General features: G+C 32.5%; 4 long non-coding RNA genes across 4 annotated transcripts in view; 2 read left to right on the plus strand and 2 right to left on the minus strand.

The window, feature by feature from the left end:
• The first annotated feature begins 3,202 nt into the window (after positions 1 to 3,202).
• On the plus strand, positions 3,203 to 5,392 carry LOC124955105. The gene is made up of 3 exons (XR_007102764.1): positions 3,203 to 3,314; positions 5,000 to 5,129; positions 5,337 to 5,392. It is a non-coding gene; the product is annotated as an uncharacterized LOC124955105 (long non-coding RNA).
• LOC124955103 lies at positions 3,603 to 6,277 on the minus strand. The gene is made up of 3 exons (XR_007102761.1): positions 5,689 to 6,277; positions 4,275 to 4,513; positions 3,603 to 4,193 (listed from the first exon to the last, which is right to left on the minus strand). It is a non-coding gene; the product is annotated as an uncharacterized LOC124955103 (long non-coding RNA).
• An 87-nt stretch (positions 6,278 to 6,364) lies between these two features.
• The window catches only part of LOC124955100, a 9,597-nt gene continuing 5,961 nt past the window's right edge, over positions 6,365 to 10,000 (minus strand). The window contains exons 6-8 of the long non-coding RNA XR_007102757.1: positions 8,868 to 9,522; positions 7,508 to 7,876; positions 6,365 to 6,903 (exon numbers count right to left, since the gene is read on the minus strand). This is a non-coding gene — a long non-coding RNA (uncharacterized LOC124955100). The remainder of the gene's footprint in view (positions 6,904 to 7,507; positions 7,877 to 8,867; positions 9,523 to 10,000) is intronic.
• LOC124955102 lies at positions 8,047 to 9,338 on the plus strand. The gene is made up of 2 exons (XR_007102760.1): positions 8,047 to 8,206; positions 8,268 to 9,338. It is a non-coding gene; the product is annotated as an uncharacterized LOC124955102 (long non-coding RNA).

The raw sequence follows: 10,000 nt of genomic DNA on the forward strand, positions 1-10,000 counted from the left end.
GCAATCCTCTTTGTTTCTCATCAAGAAAACTTGACATTCAAGTTGAGTATCGTCAACCCTCCAACGCAGACTCTTCCCCATCCATACTAAACTAACGTGATATGAATTTTGTATCATCCCTTCTCCCATAAACCGTCTTCTCCTATACTTATATGATCGTGAATTATGGAGAGAAAATGCAACGACGTGCTAGGCAGATGAATTGAAATCTCTCGATCGTTTTCTCTGGAACCCTCCCATCTTTCTTTACCATACCCAGACATTACAATAGTTCAACCAAATCTCTTATGGTGAAATTTCAATTGATATCAGTTTAAGGGACATTCCAATGATAAAGATATAACATTAATGAATTCAATTTTAAACACTTACTTGATGTTCTTATTTTATGAAAATTAGAATTTTAAATGATCTATCCTCCCCTTCCTTTCTCCTTCAACATCCTCTCCTTGTTATCTATATCTTCCTTCTTTCTCTTTCCATATATTCTAAAAGTCTCTGATATCTTTGAATAGATAAGAGGTAGTAGATTGTTTACAACTTCATTGATATTGACTCCGTACCCTCTAAAAGGATGCAAGAGATAGAGCATAATGAATAGAAATGTTCACTGTGAATGTTCTGATTAGATTATTTAATCTGACATATATAATAGTATTTAATTATATATATATATACATATATATATATATATATATATATATATATATAATTATATATATAATGAATATATAATATATATAATATATATGTAGGGAGAGAGAGAGAGAGAGAGAGAGAGAAAGGTAAAGAATTTGTAAGGAAGAGAATATGCAAGAAATTAGAGTTAAATGCAATGTGATAAATACAATCCATAAATATGTATACCACAGCGATACCACAAAACCTCATGTCTTCTATGTTTCTCTCTCTCTCTCTCTCTCTCTCTCTTTTAAGAAGGCAAGAAGAGGGGTGTTTGAGAGGAAACGAAAGGAAGGTAGAGGAAAAAAGGAGTAACAATTTACGAGTCGCCTGAATTTACGATTTGGCGGGTGGAAAGAAAGGAAATAAAGAAAGGATGAAATAAAAGGCAAAAAAGAGAGAGAGAAAGGGAGAGAAAGACAGACAGAGACGTACATACAGAGGGTGAAAGAGAGAGAGAGAGAGAGAGAGAGAGAGAGAAGAAAAGTCTAGTGGTGAAACGAGGTGGTTAACTCGTACTCAAGAATCGCTTGGTAACTTCGAAGACTCCGTGTTGAGTACTCAAGAAGTAAGAAAGAGAAAGAGAGAGAGGGAGAGAAAGAGTGAAAAGGAACACACGATAACCACGTGGACTCAGTGAAGCCGTAAATGGTAACGCGAGATGAGGAAGATGGGACCAGCAGGCAAAAGGGGGTAGAAAACTAGGTGAGTATGCGAAATCTCTTCTCTCTTTCTCTTTCTTTCTTAAGAGATCATTCGATCGCAAATTTATAAGATTAAACCGGTTCCTCCTAGCTCTCCTCCTGTTCGATGCTCACGTTCTTGCTGTTGGTACTACCAACAAACACACACAACAAACACTATCGAAGGTCCAAAGCAAATTCAACTGTGTGGTGTGCCACGTTTGTCTTTACGTGTAAGACACAACACAACAAACAATTGTGGATAAAATAATATCGTTTGGGAGTCTCTCATTTTCTCTCCAAAAATAATTAGTTACCTTATTTCAAATATATTATCTAACATGGTTATTTAGTAATTATGATGGATCTGATTGATCAAATATACCTCGAAGGATTTCTTTAAATTAATAATGAATATTTATTAATTGTAAAATTAAGTTCAAATTAAGGGAAGTCGTACGAACTTTTCTAATTACTTACGTTTTTGTATCTCTTTTTCGTTTTCTTTTTTTTTTTTTTTTTCTTTTTTTCCTTTCTTTCTTTTCTTGATGAACTTATCGACATTTATTGATTTTTAATCGACATTTCCGTACCTGTAAACAAGTTCATATCAACAATAAAAAATTGATGACAAATATCTTCATAGGATAATACTGAATTATATTGTTCCCAATCATTTATCTCATCATTTTTGTCCAAATAAAATGTACAATAACGTTCAATATCATTATCAAAACACACAATTGAATATCAATTGAAATATTATAGATTATAATACTGAATCATTCATTTCTTATTTTTGTCTTTGTATAAAATAAATAAAAATTTGTTCAAGATTATTTTGACATCACATACCTTGATATATAAAATCTAATGATTTTCATACAAAACATGTGATAAGTTTAGAAAGAGATAGAAAGAGAGAGAGAAAGAGAGAGAGAGAGAGAGAGGGAGAACAATCTTTTTCTGTCAACGTCAAATCGAAGAAAAGAAAAGAAAAGGAAAGAAAAGACAAGTAAAAAAAGAAAAAAAAAAAAAGAATTAGAAAAAGGAGAGAAAAAAGGAAGAAAAAGAAAGAGAAAAAGGAACCGAGGAGAATGATCCAAGAGATCGAGACTTTCGTGAATCCGGATCCGTGGGTCGAATCCGATCCAGCATCTCGCGTGTCGAGACACGCTTCGCTCAACTGTGTTCCCTTTCTCTCTCTCTCTCTCTCTCTTTTGTGTGTACTCTTTCAGTCCTTCCAGTCCCTCTTCAATAGCTAGCCAACCATCTCTCTCTCTCTCTCTCTCTCCCTCTCTCTCTCTCTATCTCTCTCTTTCTTTCTCTGTCTCTCACTCACTCATACTAGTGAAAAACAAAAGGAGCAACTGGTCGATCCAAAGAGAGAGAGAGAGAGAGAGAGAGAGAGAGAGAGAGAGAGAGAGAGAGGAAAAGAACTGGATGAGTATACGAGAGAGGAACTGAAGAGGGAACATCTCTCGAAGAGGACCGTATTTTCTCTCTCTCTCTTTCTCTCTCTCTCTTTTTCTCTCTCTTTCTCTTTCTTTCTTACTTCTTAAAGAAAGAGAGAAAGAGGGAGAATGATAAAGAAAGAGAGAATGTGAGCAGCAACAAGAGCAACCGTGACGCCGTACAAAGAGAGCAACGGGTATAAGGAAGAAAAAGGAGGAAGAAAACAGGCCCTCAGGGCAAACGGAAAAGGATAGGTCGTTGAATTGCTCGAGAGGGCAGAGGAGAAAAGACAGAAAATATATATATATATATATATTATATGTATATATATATATATATATATATATATATATATATATATATATATATATATATGTATATAGTAAAGGAAGAAGAAGACGAAAGAAAAGAAGAAGAAAAAAAAGAAGAAGAGACTCCAGGGATGTAAGGTGCAAACCTTCGTGCCTTATGCCGACTGACACGGATTTCTAATCGGTAGATTAAGTATTCAATAATTTTTTATACAAGTTAGAAATTAGTAGCTATTTGACGATTAATTTTTTGTCTTCTTTTACTTTTTTTTTTCTTTTTTCCCCCTTTAATATTTCTTTATCATCGTTGTCAGATGTCCTTGATTCCGTTCATTCGTTCGACATTTTTAATGATAATCAATAGGAAAAGATTTTCGAATGAAGTACGTTCGTGTCATCGATGGAAAATAAGTTTCAAAGAAAGTTTTCTATTGAAGAAAAAAATATGTTTTAAGATACTTGAATGTTTCAATTCTTTTTTTTTTTTTTTTTTTTTTTTTTTTTGTTTGGTATATCTCAACTATTGTCACGATCACGAGATAGATTGTTGCCCCCCTCTCCCTTCAAGAAAATCAATTGCTTTATCTATAATTTACATTGGGTTTCAATTTTGTCTCATAAAATTTTTTATCGCACTGTTTGGACAATGTTCGTCACTTTTCTTCAAGGTCACCTCAAGGAGATTCCGTTCTCTAACGACGATTCTTTACTATCATCTACTGTATCTTTATTTATTTATTTATTTATTTTTTTTTTATTTAATCTCTTCGTCGATCATTTTCTCAGTTATCTTTTTGGTCCACCTACTTCTTATTCGTTTTCATTTTCGTTTTCATTTCCGTTCTTTTTTTTTTTTTATTTTTTTTTTATTTTCTTTTTCTTTTTATTCTTCTTCAATGCAAACGTATCGAAGAAGCACCGGTTACTTCGCATCTTCATGTTACTCTCTTGTCGAGAACGAGTTCGACTTCAAGTTCGATCGAAGACGAGGGACGTAGAGCTAGCAAGCAAGCAAGCAAGCAAGCAAGCAAGCAAGAAGCAGATACATACACCGATCGGGGACCTGAAGAAAAGGAACGACCCATGTAATTGATCTCGCTCAAGCAACGGGAGATACGAAGTGTTAAACTTATTTCGTTGGTACCTTATCCGATTGAAACTTTGGTCCAACTTCTTCGTTTATTTCTTTTTTATTTTGTCATTTTTTTCTTGCTTCTTCTTCTTCTTCTTCTTCTTTTTCTTCTTCTTCTTCTTCTTCTTCTATTATTCCTCATCTTCGCAGTAGTACATTATACATTGTGTTTTCATCATTTTTATCATATTTCAAAAATAGCCTCTTAAATTAAATATTATTGAAATAAACGAAATTCAGATACTCTACATCTGTAAAAAAAAAAAGATATTAAAACACATAAATTAATTATTCAGAGAATAAACTTTATACGTTTGTGCTTTCATATAATATAAATTTATAATTGATTTCATTGATTGTTGAAATTTAATTGATCATCAAATTGTATATTGAAAATTTCAATTTATCTTGTAATATATACATATTTTTTGTTTCTTCTTTTTTTTTTTTTTTTTTTTTTTTTTTGTTTAATTATTTACAATCAGCTTATCATCTTTTGTATTTTATATCATCGATTTCAATTTCTTAAAATTTGATTCAAAAATTTAATTCTTTTTATTTTATTGTTATTATTATTATTTCATTTTTTTTTTTTTTTTCTGAAAGAGTCTAATAAAATATTTTTTGTCTTGATTTTATCAAATAAAAAGCAAAAGGATTATATTTCATTCTCTATTCCATGTACGCATTCACGTAAACAATTTTACTAAGAGAAGATATTTTTATACTCTCCATAGATGCAATTACGTTAATTCGTAAACGGGGAAAAATAGTTGCCACGCTATCGAATGCATCGCCAGGAATATATGACGCGATCAAAGGTCGGCATGCAAATTACGGACGGTTAAGGCGAGTCGCTGCATTACGGTAATTACCGGTTTTGTTAAGTACAGAAATAAAAGATCAAAGAGAGATACATTATAGTCCCAAACGCTTTGTAACAGATAAATTGGTATGAAACGATTGGGAAAAAAATTGGCCAATGTTTTTTTTCTCTCTCTCTTTCTTTTTTTTTTTCCCTTATTCAATCGCCAAAGAGCACATTGATTTAATGTTCTTTAATTTAATTTTTAGAAGGCTTTCATTTTCTCTTCATTCATCATCATCATCATCATCATCATCATCATCATCATCATCATCATCATCATCATCATCATCATCATCATCATCATCATTATTATTATTATTATTATTATTATTATTATTATTATTTCAATTATTCATAATATCCTACGTTATTTATTGTAGATCTTTTCAGATTATCATTCCTTTATATAAAAAAGTAATTATTATAATTAATTTTGTACGAATCTTTGAATATCTTGAATTTATTTGAAACAACATTATTCTTAATAAAAGTAAAGATCATTCGATAATATTTAATATAGAATATTTTACATTGTAATAAAAACAATTGATAACTTACATAAGTCGATCAATTTTGTTTTCCTCAAATCTTCAAAACATTTAATTTTATTATTATTATTATTATAGTAGGAGATATCCATAACGAGGATAAAATCGGTATTTCATTTTCTTCATGAAGATGAGAGAATAAGGAAAAGGGTGAATATCAAAAGAAATCTCGTGTATTCCAAAGAAAATGCAAAGCCGGCTGTAACGACGGATGTGGTTGTGGCACGTCTTCCATTTCTTCCCTTTCTCTCTCTCTCTCTCTCTCTCTCTCTCTCTCTCTCTCTCTCTTTCTGTCTCTCTGCCTCTTTCTCTCTCAAGAGACGTATAACTTGTACGTTCATAACCACAGTGCTTCAATGACTTCCGTAATTTGACTCGTCACCTGCTTGTCGTCCGAGTTAAATTCGTTCTATGTATGTAGAAGAAGAATACGGATAGGAAGCCAATGAAAAGTGGAGTCAAGTGTAACGGATCTTCATGAACGTTAGACGTATAACAGTTTACAACGGTGACATTTGAGTTATCTTCATTTCCATCGGATGTACATATACATAGGATGTACATATATATATATATATATATATATATATATATATGTATATATATAACAAGAAATATCTGAAAATTAAATACATATTTTAATTAAAAATTTAGTTTAAACCGTTCAATAATATTTGTATCTTGATTAATTTGTGTAATTTTGTATATGATATATTTAAATATCGACATATATTTATGTCATCCTTGTGACTATTAATACTATATCTAGTTTTATTTGACTCATTTTGTATCATATATAATATTATTAAATTAATAATATATATTTGATACATAACAAAATTTTTCTCAATTCCGTCTGTTAAAAAGTATTCTTATGTTATTAAATAATATTGTATATAATTTTTACACGACTCACCCTGTATATAATATATTTAAAATATTGACATATGTATGTATGTACATATATGCCACCTTTGTTGTCTTCGCAAATAATTCCTATCGTTCTATAAAGAGGCACGTTATAATCGTTATCAATAATGGCGTGAAGATAAATCCTCCATGGTATAAAGAGGGAGAAGTGTCAAGATGAAACTTGGAATACAACTGGGCTGGGATGACTTTGTGGTTCTCTAGAAGGAGGTGACGCGGTCAGGACGACTCAAGTAATGGGAAGTAGATAGACCAGTAGATTCACCGTTTTAAGAATTCTTCTTTTTTCCCCATTCTGTAAAATATATATATATATATATATATATATATATATATATATATATATATATAGTTATTAGAATTAATAACAGATAATAAAATATAATTTCAAAAGTGTGTTATAAATTTTTTTTTGTACAATCAAACACTCAAAACAATTATCAGTCTGTTCATCATCTTTTTAACAAATAAAATAATTCTTATGAAATATATATATATATATATATATATATATATATATATATATATATTAGAAAAAATCAAATTAAATTTAAGCAAAGAAATATGTAAAATCTCTCTCTTGTCATTCCTTGTCGGTCCGTCCCTGTCTTACAGCAAGGATGGTGAAGAAGAGTGTGAGGAGTAGGAGGAAAAAGAAGAGGAGAAGGAGGAGGAGGAAGAGGAGGGGGAGGGGAGGAAGAGGAGAGGATGGTGGATGAGGAAAGAAGAGGACGAGAAAAAAAGGCAGAACTGGCAAAAGGGGCAAAACCGCTCTCTCCCTTTTTCCCCACCATTTCTTCTTCTTCCAGTTTGTTCATCTCTCTCTCTCTCTCTCTCTCTCTCTCTCTCTCTCTTTTTCTTTCTGAACTCCTCCTCTCTTTCTTCCTCTTCTCCCTCACCTTCTCATCCCAAGACTCAGGGCGTAGTAATGGTACAGTATGGTAAGACGTAGTACGATGCAACGTGTGTGCATCGACTTTCGACGCGAACGTGCACGTGTGGCTACTCCAAAGCGTCGTTTCTTCTCTAAAGAGAAGAAGAAGGAGGAGAAGGAGAAGGAGAAGGAGAAGGAGAAGAAGGTGGAGGTGGAGGTGATGGAGGTGGAGAATGGCGTAGTATTGAAGAAAGCAAGCTGATAACCACTCGATGTCAAGGTCCTCTTGATGCAACACTCTCCCTTTATACTTTTTATTTTCTTCATCCAATTCGTGACAAAAACTTCTTCGATTTCTTTTTTTTCTTCTTCTTCTTCTTCTTCTTCCTGTTGCCTGTTGTTCATAACGAAAAAAAAAAGAGAACGTTTTTAAAAATAATATTCATCGATTATCATACAAAAGAAATCATTTCAGATATACATATATATATATATATATATATATATATATATATATATATATATATTTTGAAAGTAAATAATAATAAAAAAAAAAAGGAAGAAAAAAAGAACAGAAATCATTAAAACGAAAAACATTATTGAAAGTAACATTCGATAAATATTGATGGAAGATAAATCATTCAAAAAGAAAAAACAAAACAAAAAAAAGAACAAGAAAAGGAACAACAAAACTATAATCTCATATCACACAACAGCTGACTAGGTAAGTACTTCCCTAGAAAAAAAAAGTGATCATCATAAATTCTTCAATGAATCTTTAACAGATATTGAAATGAAAGAGGAAGAGAGAGAGAGAGAGAGAGAGAGAGAGAAAGTGAGAAGAAAAGTGTATAAGCTAAGATTGTAAGTTTACAAATCATCCCGGATCTCTTCTTGCTTCACCTACTCTTGCTTACTGTTTAGCTGCAAGGGACAGAAAGAGATAGACAGATGGACAGAGTGAAAAAGAAAGAGAGAAAGAGAGAAAGAGAGAGAGAGAGAGAGAGAGAAAGAGAGAGAAGACAAAAAGGAAGAGAAGAGAAAGAGTAGGGAGAGATGCGGAACCGGAGAGAAAGTGAACCGGAGAAGAAGAAATAGAGAGTAAAGAAAAGGGAGAGTAAGAGCAGCAGCAGCAGCAGCAGCAGCAGCACAACCGGTGTGTGTTGTTGACCACTGCCTGGTAGGATTCAGAAAATGAAGAGCAGAACGAGATCTCCAGGAAAATGGAAGCAAAACAGGAAGAAACTGAAGGAAGAGTAAGAGGATGAGGTGGAAGTGGAAGAGAAGGTGGAGATGGAGGAATAGTAGTAGGAGTAGGAGGAGTAGGCCATCGAATAGAGATACACACCAACGGTGAATATAAACATAGTGAACAACGACTTTACCTTCGGGCTTCTTCTCTCTAACATCAGAGAAAGGGGTTATATCTTCGATCCTTCCTTGTATTTCAATCGATATATGCACGATAATATCCTTTATTCAGTAACTTTATTACATCCTTCTTTTATATATCCTTTTTTGTTTACTCTTGCTTACCACTTTTATGTAGCTCAAGATTTTAAGAAATCAGATACTCCAATATATAATTTCTTTAACAACGTACAATAACGCGCGAGTTCTAGTTTGTTTGTTTGTTAAGTTGTTTATTTGTTTGTTTGTAGGTAATACCAAAGGCGATTTCCTTATCCTTATTATTATTATTATTATTATTATTATTATTATTATTGTTATTATTATCACTGTTGTTATCATTATCATCATCATCATCATCATCATCATCATCATCATTATTATTATTCTCGAAGAAAATAGATGTAATTTAAATGTCTCGCTGAAATAAATAGTTAATCATCGGAGAGATATATTTTGTTATTTCACTCCTGTTTAAGAGAGACGATCGTTCCTAAGATTACAGATACTTCTCGTCCCATTAATGTTATCGTAACATTAATCAAAATCTGATTACTCATTTTTATCTCAATTAATTCATTAATTATCTCATCGGTCGTCGTCATTTTTCATCGCTATCACGTGCGATATCTGAAAAAAAAATTAACGATAAAAGGAAAAAAAGAAGGAACAACAAAAGAAATAATTCAATTATTTACATTGAAAATCTTTTCTGAACGAAAGAAAGTAAAAAAAAGAAAAAAGGAAAAAGATAATAAAATAAAAAAAGGAAAAAAAATGTATCACCTCGTAGGAAGCAGATTGAAGGAAGGCACGAAGAGGAGTATCTCGGTAGGCAAGAAAGAAATACAGGGAGCTTGAGTTCGTAAAGCCCATCCTCCCTCTTTTCTTAAGGGAAGAGTAGAGTAAGAGAAGAGTAGAGAGAGAGAGAGAAAGAGAAGGGACGAGGAGGGAGGGAGAGGGTGCAGGGTAAGGGAGGGTGAAGGGTGACCGGTGCTAATACGAAAAATGGTAATCGACGTCAACGTCGGAGATCGGAACTGTTGATTTAAATTGCCTAATTGTAAGTTCCCTTCTCTTGGGCGGGAGGGGAGATGACTGGGGGGGG

Source organism: Vespa velutina, chromosome 17 (genome assembly GCF_912470025.1).
Source record: "Vespa velutina chromosome 17, iVesVel2.1, whole genome shotgun sequence".
Classification (NCBI taxonomy): Eukaryota; Metazoa; Arthropoda; class Insecta; order Hymenoptera; family Vespidae; genus Vespa; species Vespa velutina.